The sequence below is a fragment of the Streptopelia decaocto genome, assembly GCF_964273445.1.
Source record: "Streptopelia decaocto genome assembly, chromosome: 18".
Lineage (NCBI taxonomy): Eukaryota > Metazoa > Chordata > Aves > Columbiformes > Columbidae > Streptopelia > Streptopelia decaocto.
In genome coordinates, this window is record NC_138673.1 from 2,544,471 (window position 1) to 2,559,894 (window position 15,424).

Below are 15,424 nucleotides of genomic sequence, written 5' to 3' on the forward strand. Positions count from 1 at the left end.
TGCTGAATAAGATCTAATTCAACTTGAGTAATAGTAGGAAAAAATCTCACTGTATGTGAACATTTGCAATGAAACAGTGCAAAGCAGTCAACGGATGCTATTCATGGTTTGTAGCTCACCCAGTTATCCCAGTTGGGTTGTCTAAAGCCCAGCTCAGATTTGTTTAAACTAAGCCTCAGCTTGGAAAGGTCTGGGGGTTGTTAAGATATAACGCACATTGGGAGTCTCCCTGGACCTGCCTGCACCACAAAACTGAATCAAATTCCAAACACTGAAGCAGGCTCAGATGAAAACAGAAATACCAGGGGTGTTTTTACTGCTGCTGTCTTCCCCTGTGCCAAAATTGTCCCCAACTCGTATGTCAGAAGGCTCTGAAGTTCACAGCAAGGAAAAAATACAATGGGGAAGAAAAATGTGGAAGCCACTGCAAGTGGGGCAAATTAGGAAATGCAGATTTGTCCTGAAGAGGGGAATTTCTTGCAAGAAACAGCGAGTGTTCTGGATAACCCCTGAATATGTAACTGGGGATTAGATATGGGGGAATGTTCTTTCCTCACTAGGTCTCCCAAATATTGCTGACAGCCAGAGAAATGCTTTGGCTACTCCATCTGTCTCCCCCCCGCAATGTAAAAGTCAAACTCTACCTGTAACCCAAATTTGCCCTCCGCAGATGTTGCAGTCGTGTGTGAACCAGCTCCTGCGTGTGAGCTGCTGCGAAGGGAAGAGCGTAACCGAGGCAGGAAGATGGGGCAGTTCACAGCAGCCAAGGGCACGGAGGGCACAGTGGTTTTAAATGAAGTGGAAAGGAAAAGAGAACACTGAATTATTTCCTCGAATCAGGGAAGGGATCTCAAAACTGCAAAGCATCCCACATCATGGGTTTTACAGCTGCTGTAGAGCAGTATTGATGTATTATTGGCACAGATGCTAGAGAATTGTTTTATACAAGGAGAAAAGAAAGCTGGAGAGTAATTGAGGATTGACTACTAAATCAACATACAGAGGCTTTCTAATGCTAGGGGCCAACAAATTACAAGACAAGCGACTGATGGCTCTTCTGTTGTTACGTGCTGTAGTAGTATTTTATACCAGGAGGCTTCAGCTAAGACCAGAACCTCCTTGGCCTGTATTAAGTATGAATTTGGGGGTCTTTGCCTTCTAGGTTTTCTTATTTGATTGCCCTGAAGGTGCATTTTCAGCTTCCCCCCTGACTAGAAACTTTATTTCTGTGCTCACAAGACCAAATAGCTGAAACTGTAGAGGAAACATGAAGTATCAAAGACCTTTAGTGGAGTCAAGAGAGCTGGCAATGCTGACCTCCTTTCCTCTGTGTTTTCATTTCAGTTTTTATTTCTTCCTGTGTTCAGCAGTCGCTTTGGTTGCTGAAGCTCTTGGGGATGTAGTTCAGTAGGTTTTGACCTTGGTTCAATGGAGCTGCGTTTCACTGATAGGTAATACTTGGATGTAGAAACGATAGTGATGGTGTTATAGTTGTGACTGTTTAAGGATATGAGAGGTGCGAGGTTTGCAGGAAACTTTAGTATCTTTTATTAGTTGATCTGACATGGTTGGAGAAGCGGTTCTGGACACACCAGCCTTTTGTCAGATCGCTTCTTTCAGCATAATGGCTGGATGAGAAGGGTGGACATAGGGAGCTCTGTCCCTGCCAGCTGTGGGTACGGGGTCACATTCCTTCCCCCTCTTCCAGGGTTCAGTTTCCCACTTGTAAAACACATAACACAGCTGAACGTGTGCAGGAGCGGTGCTTGGTCCAAGGAATATCACCTTGATAGGTCCTTGGCTCAAGACCTGAAATATCTTTTCTGTATTTTACACAGTCCTGCTCAGCGGGACAAACGCTCTGTGGTTTGGAGGGTCAGTGGTGTGATCTGGGCCGTGCTTTTCTAAGCACGTCTTGTTCTTTTCCTGGTGTAACTGGTTGCTAAGGGAGGAGTGAAAAGCCGAAAGGGTTTGCACCTCCACCCTGGGCTCTGGTTGCCTCATTTCAGTGCTTCGTTTCAGCGCATTAAGTTGTTTGCACATGATTATACATGTAGGTGAATCCACTGCTGCTCAGACCAGGGGCTGAGCTCACAGCACACTGAAGTCCTTCACACACGATGGCTGTACAGAACGTCTGACTGTTCTGCTCATTAATCATCTCTGCTGAAAAGCTCTTTTAATTACATTATGTTCAGAATCCATAAAATACAATTAAAATATGTAAATCTATTATATTATTTAATGAGTACGTTGAGATCTGAAAGTTTAAATTAGATATAAAACTGATACAGACCTATTGATTACCTATATTAATAAATCATTGCCACCTTGGACAGATTTTTTTTTTCCCCTATCAGTTGGCAATATCTTTTTTTATTATTATTTTATCCATCAATCTTTATGCAGTCTTTTAAAACCTCTATGGAGTAGTAATAAATAACTATGTAACTTTTCTGCAACCAATATCCACTCTTTATCACGATTTCTTCAAGTTTTGTTCCCTTCTTTCACTCTTTCTTAGAAGGGCATGGCAGACAGCTGGCCGTACAAGTGAGGTAATTTGAATAAGCCCCAACAGTGACATCTGACATGTATTTTAGGGCTAGTATCATTTCCTGGGAGCACAGGATGGCAGTACAGTGGAGTTAGAGCACTAAAAGCTAATTTGAAAATCACCCTAGCTTTGAGTTTGTTATGCTGGAGAAGGAAAATTGAGAAATAAGGGTTGTGCTGGCCCTGCACTGGGAGAGACTTGTTTCCTGCTGGTATGTAGCTTGTTGGATGTTACTAAACTTCTATTGTGATGTAGAGCCATGCAGGTTCTAAAGTAGGAGGTAAAAGTTTTACTTAGGATACTGCCTTGTTTGTCTGCGTTTTCCTCTACTTAAATACATTTTGCCTCAAACGTGCATCGCGTTTCTTTCATGGTGGAGGCTTTTCTAGCAGAATCTGAAAAAAACGGGGCTGCTTTCCCATGGAGGCTGCACAGCAGAGCCTGGGGCTGTGGGACAGGCAGCAGGCGAGGGCAGCAGAGGATGAGTGTTCTGGTCCATCCCCCTCCCGCCCACCCAGCCACCGACCCCGCATCTCCGCAGAGCCGCTGACAGGAAAATCCAAAGGATGTTTCACAACAGATTATGCGTGTTTGAAACCAGAGCAAATGTTAGGCTGCTTGACAGCAAAAGATAGCCCTTTAGCACAGTCAACTGTATTACTTTCCATTTTCTTTATTTGGCAAGATCACAGGCTTCAACCTCCTTTAATACCTTTTCTCTGCATTTCCTTCCTGTAGGGTAGACATACATCTCCTCTCCCTTCACTTGCGCCGCACAGCTCACCAGCTGCATGCCAAAACTTCCCAGGGAAATATTCAGGAGATGAGAAGTCATCAGCAGCAAAGCACCAATTTCATGTCAGGCAGTGTGTCAGTAATACGAGATAAAACGACCCTTTCACCTGTTTAAAACCCTGATGCCTACTAGACATTCAGATCAGCACTTTGGGCAAGTTTTGTGTTTCCAGATACTGAGGTCATATTCTTAAAGTTAGGCACTTAAATCGCATACAAAAATATGCAGTCGGGTGCAAAGAGGTAATTGTGCATATGAAATATGCAGTTGCAAACACCCACTAGGTAATTGTGCACTCGCAGGCATCCAGCTGCACCTGCAGTTTCCTGGTTTCCTTTCGGAATGACGTGTCTGTGCCTGGACATGTGTGTTTGGCACATTTCTTCTCAGTTCTTGAAACCATGGCCCAACGCACAGTGTTGCTGTTTAGCGCAGATTTAAGCTTCTGATTTCCAAGCTGCTTTAATTAGTAACTTGCAGTCAGTGTACTCTACCAATTCTTAGCCCACTGGGATATTACCAGACTTTATTGTTTCTTTCTGTCTTTGTGGAACTTCTGTAAATCTTTTCTTTGATAAGCAGCTAGGGTTTCAAAGCTGCCTATGTTTGAGCCAGAGGAGACTAATAATGATCTAATTAATGAAAGATGTTTTTCTCTGCATTGCTGTATTTTATCTCTTCCCCAAAGACTTGTTGGTGCAAGTCAACCTCAGGCACCAGCTAGATCTTTTTTTTCTCATATATTTGAGAAATACACAGATACATCTGTGTATATCCCGTGTTGTTCTCACTTGAGTGTGTAAATCTTGAAAAATCTTCCCAAGTGTAACTTGGATTTAGGAAGTAGTTCTGTTATTCCCAGAAGGTTTTTCTTCCAGCTAAGATCTGTTTCTCTAGCTCAAACCACAAAGCCACTTTAACTCTCCCTAAAAGACTGCAGTCTGTGTAAGCTGCAGTGTAGGACATACTTATTATCCCCCAGTGGGTATTCATTGCCCCTCTTCTGCTTTTTCAATTTTGCTTGCTTTTTATTAATTAATGAGCTCTTTTAATTATTTATAGAAGCCTTAAGATGCATCAGGGTTGGATTCCACAGTCTCTTCCATGCCACACCGCACTGTTCTGCCACAGGAAGGGCACAAATTCCTTCCCAAAGGCAAGAAGAGCTTTAATTGGCGGTGCAGTAACACATCGTTATGCACTGGGTGCAAAGCAAGGGAGTTCCTGCTGTACACTTAAGATGAGAGAGTCTTGCTTTACAGCTCTCTGGGGCCAAATAGCACTGGGCAGGGCCTTGACCTTCCTCTTGCTTATTTTAGGCAGGAGCAGGACAAGTTCAGTGGATTACGGGTCTGTTCTCTCATCTGCCCAGACTATGTCACGCTGTGTGAACTGGCTGCATGAGGTGCATTACAGCAGCATTATTTTTCTCCCCTTTTTACTCATCTGTTTGCTTTCTAGGTTTCTTGTTTATTTATCACAGGGTCAGCAATGGAACTGTTGTTTTTTTAACTACTCCTTTGGCAGACCTGTTTTACATATGTCTTGGAAACCACCCCTTTAGTCCAGCTTTACTATCCCTAAACCTTTTCCTTTCCAGCCTGGGCTTGGAGCTACTGAATTAGCCCCCGGAGGTACCTACGGTGTTAAGTCTGATCCTGTCCAACCACAGCGACACTGGATACTGTGGGAGGAGGCACAGGGAACATGACAGAGCAGAAGAGAAGGCAGCACTTCAGTGGCAGAGATTCAAGCTGGCAGGCAAGTTATGTCACTTTGTGGTGCTTTATGACCTTGAGACACTGTCTCAATAAATCATGCCAAGTAATTAAAAACATAATTTAGAGCTTAACTAGCATGTCAGAACACTGGGTATACACTGGTGATGCTTTTCTGTTTTCCTTCCCTTTCCCCCCCATGATGCTGGGCTCCAGTGGAGTCAAACCACCTACTGAAGGCAAAAACTCAAGACACAATTAGTGGCTGGCTGCCAGCCACATAAATATAAAGAAGTTGATCTAGCCCAGCTAGCTATCTGCAGGTGCCCTGGAACCTCCTGCTGTCTGTTGAATGGCCTCCTCTGACACCACAAGCAAAACCACAGGTTCTCCTGCAGTATAAATATTTTCTTGCTGGTTTAAATAGAAAACAGATGTGTCTCATTTAGTTGTGACCCTGAACACTGAGACTAGTAGCAAAGCAAGAAAATGATGGTAAGATATGAGGCACTTGGAGAAAAAAAATGAAGGCAGTGGTAGAACTCAAAGTTGCCAAGTCAGAGACATCATTTGCCTGTTTATTAGATCCTTAGAAAACAGATTTTCAGTGGTGATAATGGGTAAATAATTGTCAGGTTTTGGATACTATTCAACCCCATCCTCTGGCCCAGCACAAAGTGCGACAGAGCTGAGTGGCCTTGTCAGCATGGGGGAGTCCCAGCTCCCATGTTGGTCTTTTTAGCAGTATTATGGCAGTGAGATCAGGGTGTGAGAATGAGAAAATGAACTCACTGCCCCTAAGATTCTCAGAAAGAAGAGCAGAAGAAGAGAGAGTAAGAGCAGCTTCATTAGACACTGAGGTGCAAGATGGTGACTTAACCTGGGATAGAGCTGCACCATACCTGTGTTTCTGGCAGGTTCAGTCCACACCATCCTTGTACCACAAAACACAAAGCAAATGCAGGAACAGAATAACCCAGATGTTGGATCTCTGACCTTGGCTCAGGCTGTCTGTTTGTGAGCAGTTAGCAGCATCTGCCTGATCTGGGGAAGGCTGCAGAGATACCAGATCTGTGGGAGCAGGCAAAGGACTGGAACAGCATTTAGCAGCACTTTATTGTCAGGGCCAGGCTGTGTATGTCTGTGCAGGAGAAGCAGTGAAATCAAGCAAACTTAGCTGTGTTCCTCCGTGGGCAGTGATAGATAGATAGATAGATAGATAGATAGATAGATAGATAGATAGATAGATAGATAGATAGATAAAGGTGCTCTTGCACTTGTTTGGAAGGGAGAAAGAGTATAGAACATAGTACATTTGTCTCTCACAGTTCGGTTACTTTGGCAGAAGGTCTCACTGGTTTTCTTTTACAAAGGAAGCTGGTCAGGGAGGATATTCTCACCTTTCTTTAAGCTGTGCTGGAGCCTCTCGCCACCAGCTGTTTCTGTATTGTTACCCACCGCTGCCATTTCATGGGGCTGCAGCAGAGTTTATTTCTGCTGGTCGCCACCCTGCTGGCAGTTAATCGCCTGAGCACAAAACGAATCACATGACAAAAAACTCAGAGCTAATTAATTTTTAATTTGTGTCATTTGAAAGTACATTGCATCTTCTTGCAGCTGGACTCTAAAGTGTGTCATTTCCTTAGGCTGGGGGGCAGCCTGTCCCGGTTTGGGGTGAAAGACCCGGCTCCCTTATCAAACCAGTGCCATGCTGGGTAAAACCTGGTGCAGCCCATCTGGATCAGATTAAGTTTGACTTAATTCTTTTTTTCCTCTTTTTTTGGCAAGAGCCTTGGTACTTCATTCGATGTTGTAATTGCCCAGCTTGACAATAATAAATCTTATAAGCAGGTTTGCTGTTGCCGTGCTTGAAGTAATGATTTACAGTCATTCACACAAAATTTTAGAGTCGTAGTTTGTTTTTACAGTTATGTATTTCAAAGTCAGTGCAACAAACTGAGGAAGTGTGGTGTTCCGGTGCCTGTTGCAGTGGCATAAGGCAGCCTACGCCAGCGAGCAGCGTTGTGTTTTCGGTCGGGGAGCAGAGGTCTGTGCTGGAGGAGTTGGCGATACACGAACCCTCAAGGGAAGGTTCTCTTTGTACTGTTCTGTGCCCATAAATTTCACAAGCATTTATAGTTTGAGCTGATATTCTTGTGGTGGTTGATGATTAACGAGTTGTTAATTTGGAAAGTTGAAGCAAAATCTTTAGTTTGCGTTGCAAGCAAATAATTGCCTGTGTGGTTTGAAGCAAAATGGGGCCCTTATTTTTGGATGGGACTTTAACTAGCAAAGTGCACCAGGATATTAATGTAGTGTACTTTTTCAGCTTTGTGCAACTCTGACGATTAGGCTATGGCTATACTACTTTTCTTGTCTGTATGTGAGTGTAGTTGTCTGCACTACACAGCCTGGGGTGCTATGTCAGTTTTTGTAGTACTGGGCTTGAATTCAGTCCTGTTCACATTGCTGGGCTCATTTCCTTGGGATATCAAGACACCAGGGAGCCTGGATCTGCTGTGCTCATATACACATCCTTATAGCACCTGGCTGTGACACAAACAGAATCAATATGGAAGCAGATCTCAGTGAGGACTAGATGCTTAGCCTAGCTTGGGAAGAAAAAAGAAATGTCTTGCTGTGCCACTAGGAACCAGAAAAAAACGCTCCAAGGAGACAGAGCTGCCTTCTAAATTTGGAACTGCCTGTTTCATTTGGCCAGTTCTGCCTGTTTGGGGACCCTGTTGTCTGCAGGCTGTTAAACACAGGACAGGGGAGCCTGAGTGGGAGCAGACACAGAGCCATGGGGGCACTGGGACACACGGGATTTAATTTCTCTCTCTCCTGTGACCAAAGAAGCTGCAGACTTGTCCTTTGGATTTCTTTCTGCTTATTACAAAGGTATTAGTAATCATGGTGAAGACAACGAATATCCCAAACAGAGGCTCCATTCACAAGTTTCTGGCAATTCTCAGTGGCACAGCAGGGCAGCTAATCCACCGTGGTGCCTGATAACCAGCAGCAAACCCCCGCCTGGCTGCTACGGCTGGGTGAGAGCATTAGGGATGCACTTCAAAGTATTCGTGAGCGTGGAGCCACCGCTGTGGGGAAACCTTGAGCCTGAGAGCTGCAAATCTGTTACTGGATGTGCCTGGGGCTTGTCTCACCCTCTCTCTTACTGCTGTGTTTGTAATGCTAGATGTGAAAAATTAGCAAGACTCCCTTCACGCAAACAGTGGGAGGAAGTCTGCCCCTCCTGATTTATGCAGGATGAGGAGCAAAGGCAGAATGTCAGATTATCAACAGGAGAGGGTTTTCTTGTGCTTTGCTGCCTGACTCAATGCATTTCACTGATGTCACAGATTTATATCTGAGAGGGTTTGATCTGTTTGGGTTTGTAGATGCGTTCTCCAGTCATCCTTCCAAGGTGAAATATTGGGTGACATATCTGTGGCTTTTATTGATAGTATCTCCTTTGGATAATTTTTTACATAGTGCTGATTCAGTCCAGCAAAGTCTTAGGGACGGTGGGTGCTCCAGACAAATCAGTATTTGGCTCTTTGCTGTCAGAATCCTGGCCAAGCGCATGCTGGACTCAGTGTACAGCAGAGGGGTTTGCTGGTGGAGGTGGCCAACCCTGGAGCAGCACTTTACAGCTCATGGCTTCTGTTCAGCAAGACACGATATTTATTTAAAGAGGAGCAACCACGAGAATACTTGCAAGTCAAGTAATTCATTTCAATGGGGAACAGGAGTATGACACTTACGGCATCAATGTGAGGCACCTGCAACAACCACAGCAATATTCCTCAAAATCTGAGCAGCTGACGTTCCTCTCCTGTGGGCTGAAAGGAGAGGTTGCCCAAACACACCCTCTCCATCCTGTTTTCCTCTCTCATTTGCACACCCTAAAGATGCTATAGTTATGTTTTCTGCAGAGCTTTAGTCATCACTCAGTTCTTCAAGTAAAACAACAAAAAAAAGTTTTTCACCAAGCCAAGGGGGAAAGAAAAATATGAGATATTCAGAAATATCAAATGCAAATATTGGCTCGCCCCATCCCCCCCAACATTGGTTATTAATGAAAAATCAAGGAAGTTTGAAATGCACTTTGCACGCAGACTCGGCATAAATAATGCTACTTTGCATTTCATCAGCCTTATTTTCCCCATGGGTTCACTGTCATCTCTCATTTAGGCACCACAGGGATGATCAGCTTCAGAAAGAAGTTGAGATGAAAGGCACCAAAGCATAAGTGGGTAGAAAACTTCCTGGCAGTTGAGAGCAAGCCAGAAAACTTTCCACTCCACAGGTGCATGAGCACTAAGGGATTGAGTTAGGTTTGTGCTTTGGTTTGGTTATTTAAGGAAAGCTTTTTCTTTATTGATAGTACAAAGATTTTATGAAGTCACATTATGCTTTCAGAGCGTTTGCTGACAATACTTGATTTGTCTGTGACACTAGATGCAATGATCACTGTGAAACAGGGAATTCCTGTGTGTGGGAGGGAGAGATGCAGGCAATATATTAATAATTCGTTTAAGTTTTATTTCAAAGTGTAAATTTTTATTTCCAAAGTGTCTCGGGTAGGATTCATATCTGGGTTCACCTCCCATCTTCCTGTGCCATATGCAGAGCGAGGGAACTGGCCTGCTTATACACAGGGAAACCTCATCTTTGAATGGGGCTTACAAGAGAAAATACAGAGGCTAGTAATGCTGGACAAGTAATTAAAAATACCTTGACAGCAGCAAGAAAGGGATAAGGTGGGATCAATTCATATATTTTCAATACACTCTGGTACATTTTGATGTTCGCTGAATAATTTTGGGACAGGTGAAGTAATGTTCCAACAGCTGAATATCTCCACTTTTATTTATTTTATATGCAGTGATCTTCCAGAAGGGGATTCACTCAAGGCATCTGAGTAATATAGCAGAGCGTGGTTCAGTAAAAGGTCACTATACGGACTCCTCCAAAAGAGATTTATATACCTCAGTATCTGTGAATTTTTCTTCTTATTTGGCTGTGTGTTTATTCTTTTGGAGAACAGTGTGTTGTAGGTCGATATGAGGTGCCTTTGCAAACTTCTGAGAATTACTCTGGCTGCCACTAGCAGGTTTTTATGCCGTATGGCTTCCTTCTGGATTGAAATAGCTTAGGAGCAGCTTTCAGACACCCATCATGCATAATGCTTTCAAATATATCATGCAGGCTGTGTTGTGCGTCCACTTCTATAGCTATAGGTGGTGCTTAGTCAGGCAATTTGCACAAGGTCATGAAGTTAAGTGGTTAAGTGAGTATCTTCAGACTGGCATCCTTATTAGTTCTCAGCCCTGCCTTAAACACATATGGCCAAAAAGGGTCAGGTTTTTTTTCCTGGTGACATCCAGCCGATCAGCAGTGTTTCTTCCCTTCTCTCCTGGGACAGACAGCATTTGTCTTGGGCGGGGGGAGCTGCACCATTTGGGGTGTCGGCTCAGCATCAGCCTCCAGAAGCCCTGAGCTGCCCACTTGTAGCCAAAGCCAAGCAGAAACCCTCAGTTCTCCCGAGTGCTGCACATCAGGCTCTTAAGATCTCATAAAACCACTTCTGAAGCATTCTCCATAGGGTTGTCTGTTTAAATGTTTAATTTAGGGACTAGCTAAGAATAATTTAGCAGCTGATTAAGAGAGATGCCAGTTCCGCTGTCTAGGATTGATAATCCATAATGTACACATCTTATTGCTATTGTAGCAGTGTTAGTTGAGGGTATGAAGTAGCAGCATCACTTTCTACTCAGCTTGGGCTGTCTGTCACCTTGATTTTATCAGCCTAGTGATAAAGTAAATACTGTTTTAAGGACGTTGCCAGTGAGTGTTTTTATGTCAGAATGAAACTGCCTTATTCTAGAGATATTCCAGGGAAGCAGAAGTTGTAGCCCTGATGCTGGCTAACTCTGAGATAGATGGGACGACATCAAGCATAGAGCATCAGATGAATTTTTTAGCCACTAAAAATAGTTGTTGCCCTGCTGTTCACCTGGAGGGAGACAGTTCCATTGCTGAAATGATGAGTTGTGCTGGTTACTGTTATCACAGCATAAAACAAAACTGTGCTTCCTTTCTGGAGCAGCTTCCCCCGAGTGTGACCGAGGCGTGATACAACCAGAGTGTGCTCAGACTGTGAACTTTATTCCCTGACCTTGACAGGTTACAGAAGCAAATATCCCTGTCACCAAATGCGGCCCGTATCCATTGACTCCGGCAGTTTTGTTCTGTGTCTTTTCACAAACATCTCTTTGATTATGATAGTGCTATTTATAAGGTTATTCTTCATGTGACTTTCTTCCCTGTATCAGCCAGTACCTTTGTCCTCAAAGGTCCTGAGGTCTGAGCTTTCATAGTTTAGAAGCTCTCATTCTTTCTCATCTACTGGCTGAACAACAACTTCTGATCAGTCACTTGAAATAATTGATTTCTGCTACTTGTGCCCATTACGTTGCTACTCCTAATAGCCCCTGGCTCTTGCAGAGTGCAAGGTCTTTGAATCAGGCATCAGGTTCAGTATCTTTATCTCCATTTTGTATTCAGTAAACTGAGATATAAAGAAAAAACTTGCTTAAGATATTAACGGGCACCTGTGGCATAGATACTTTTTAAAGAGAACTGAAAGGTCTGGGTGCCTTTCTGATAGGCTCTTTAGTAATTGCCGGTCTTGGAGATTTTGGGCTGGATGGGTATCTATCTACCAGATACAAATCAGATCCCTGTTATTCATCCAGACTAAAATAATAAAGGAAAATACTAGGAAGACAGTTAAGCAGTCCAAAATGACTACATGTGAGCTAACTGTTCAAATTCCCATTGAAGCCCACAGAGAAGAATGGATTCCTCTTGTGAAGTGGGTGTCTAAGAGCAGCCCAGATGAGCTGCCCGAGCAGCGTGTGTGCGTCTGCTGGGGCTGGAACCGGGGGGAGATGTGGACGTGTTAGAGGAGGGAGCCTTTGTCTGCCCTGCACTGAGTGTTGGTCATAGACACAGCTCATGCAGAACTGGAAGCAGTTCTGCCCTGTCCTTTGTCCCCCTCATCTCCTTCAAATATACAGCAGCAAACAGTTAGTGGAGACCAAACAGCCTGGGAGAAGATACAGAGCTAGATTCTTTTCATTTGGCCAGGTGTATGGTTTGAAAACAAATAAATGCTTTCTTTAAAGCAAATTCAGTACACCAATTTATTTGCAAAATTCCTGGAGTGGAGCAGAAGTCACATAAAAGCTTTGAGGCTGTGGACTGAATCAAGGGTATGTTGTATTTAGCAAATGCGAATAGATAAGCCACACAGAGAATGTAAGGGAAGAAATAAATACATTTCCAGGGTTGGGAAGATAGCACGTTTATAGCCAGGATATTTCACTGACTTCTCCTTTTCCAAGAAAACACTGAGCACATTAGCAAAGGATGTGTCACATTTACTGATTATTACATTAGCAAAATATAGAACGATATTGAATATGTTACATCAGTGGTCCCTTGGAGACCAAAACAGTGCAGGATATAGAGCAGAGCCTGTGGAGTAGCTGTGCTGTGGTTTGGGGACGTTCAGAGGAATGTTGTCACCAGATTCCGGGTGCCACTGGTTGGACAATTCTCCTTGTTTGCTGAGCTGTTGTGAATTATTATTTCAGGAATGTCGCGTGGGCTGTGGCACAGACCAGCGTCCACAGCGCTGGGTGTCGTGCAAACACAGAAAAGGTTATGCCATTTGTTCTGAGGTTGTAGTTTGCACTGTGGTTTGGTTAATAACGTATTTGGAGTGCCAAGCTTTATAACCACATCTAAGGCATTTCCTGTCACTGGTTCTATGGGAGAACCTTGTCCAAAGCAACTGGAAAGTCATCATGACTTTGGAAAAATCAAGCCTAAGGCTGTAATTTTGAAGCGGTTTAAACCAATACAGCAATGATCTTTATGTGAGCTGCAATTTTTGGTCCTGAGTATTTGGCCTTGGAAACTTAATAATTGAATATTGGAAGCGAATGAAAGTTTTCATCATGAGGAGCGTATGAAAAATTAGCAGCTCTCTGCTCAAACTCTTCTGCTGAGACTCCTCCCAGTGCTTAGAAATATTTGACGTCACCTTTGGATAGACATCCATTTTTGATAATATTCCAGGCATGCAGCTGGGTCAGCTCACTAATGCGGCACAGTCTGGCTGCTAATGGGCTGAGCAGATGACCAGGAGCTCTTCAATTGCTCAGATGAAACCTCTGTTATCCTTTTCAGGAAAATTCCTACCACGGAGGTAGTCAGGTTTATTAGTGGAAGATTTATTTTTCTCAGTTTGCTGTCATGTTGTTAGAGGAGGGTGAAAGGTATGTGGGGGTGAATTCAGGTGCTGTTTTATCTGATAGAGTGTGCCATTGCAATCAGGGAATGAGATTCTCTCTCCTCTGAAGTTTAATGATGTGTCCGTGGGACAAGAACAGGATCTGATGGAGAAGCACAGTGCAGCCTGAGAGCACCTTGGGTAAGACCAAATGTCAGAGGGTGCTTGGTTTCTGGGTTAGTTATCTCTCCCCCTTGGTGCTGCACACATTTTTAACTTGATTGTAGCAATTCACACATCTTCAGAATGGAGTTTGTCATAACCGAGGAAATAAGTCCCTTCTAGAGCAACACAAACAGAAGGAAACTCCATTCCTGAGTTCGCTTGTCATCATAAACATTTCACACTTCCCTGAGCTCTCGGAGCTCTGTAACAGTAAATATGTGATAGGAATCTTTTGCTTGTTCCTGCCATGCGGGTGTTTCTGTTGTGGAACTGAGCAGCTGCTCACTGATCGCAGGCTTTTACTGCAGTATTTCTCCATTTAAAAAAAAAAAAAAAAAAGATGAATCCATGGCTCTAAGGGAACACAGAGTGATGCTGGTACTTGCAGTGGGTCAGTCCTTGCCATGTTAACATTCATTTGCCATGGTGTGTCTGTACTGGTATGCAAAAATTCTTGTGGTGGAAGAGGGTCTCACATATACATGGTAGATAACATGCATATTTCAAGTGTAGGCATCTGAATCTGCCAGCAGTTCACTACTAGTTCAGAAAGTTTGTTTTTAACAGAGGCCAATTCATTGATCAAGAAAGGAAATGCATCAAGAACTGGTACTGAATATAAATTGAAGTCCCTGCTTTCTAGTTATCTGCTTGCATTCATTTTTAAGAAGGAACAAGTATGAGTGAGAGAATTTATATTAAAATTTATATTTAAGATTATTAAAGCCTACTTACAGACTGCAGATATTAATAACTAGACCATGGTATCAGATGATCTCCCAGCAGGGAGTGGTGTTTGAACCGTGAAATGTCAGTGTTCATCTGTAGGAAGAACGAACTTGGGGCTTTGCAGATCTGTGTTGGAAAGTTTACATTCTTACTTGTGAATAAATATAAAATATTAATTATTGAAGGATATTTTTGAGGGGATATAGTCTAACAGTGGATAGTTGTAACGCAGCTGCCCTGTGCCTTCAGAAGAAACATGATTATAAAGGCATTGTAATGGGTAAAGAAAAAAATATCTAATATATTTTGAAATAAAACTAAATCCTTAGAAATTAGATATGGCTGTCAATACTCTGCGAAAATCTCTGACCAAATTAATGCCATGATAAGTATATTTGTTGTGGGTTTAGTGGATTTTACTAGGGAGACATGCCTAAGAATTTGTAAACACTATTTATTAAATCTGATGGAGGGGAAAATTTAACCGTATGGTGGTGAAGCATGGAGTGAGCATGCTCTGCCTTGCCAAGTGTCTCATCACCAACGTTACTGCTCTTCCAAAGCACGGCTCCAGGACTGACCTCGGGGAGGAAATAGTCGTTCCATCAGATGGCTTGACAAAGGTAGAGAAGGGGTCACTGGTGAGCTGCCCTGAGCAGGGAGCGTTGGTTGGAGTGGATAAGCTGAAAAAGCTTCATTTCCCCTCCCTGGGCTGTCAGGAGCATCCCTTGGCTTGAGCTGATCCAGCAAGAGAGCGCTCGTCATCACACAGCCAACCTTTTAGGTCACCTTTCCAGGACAAGAAGCTTCTCAGCTTTTTTTCAGCTTCTTTTCACCTCTCCCATAAGCCTGCCCTGGTATTTTCTCTCTCGTGCATTCACCAAAGCCTGCAGTGCTTTTCCATGGACAAGCGTGGAGGGTCTTTTTGTGGATGTAAAAGGAAGAAAGGGGGAAAGAATACAGTGGAGAGGCTTCCTCTAGACACACACCTGCATCCACACACTGTTACTGCTCAACACTTCTGTTTCCTTCAGGATTCAGCCTCCGGTTCACCTCCTTTCTAATGTTTTATTTAACCTCCACTTAACCTT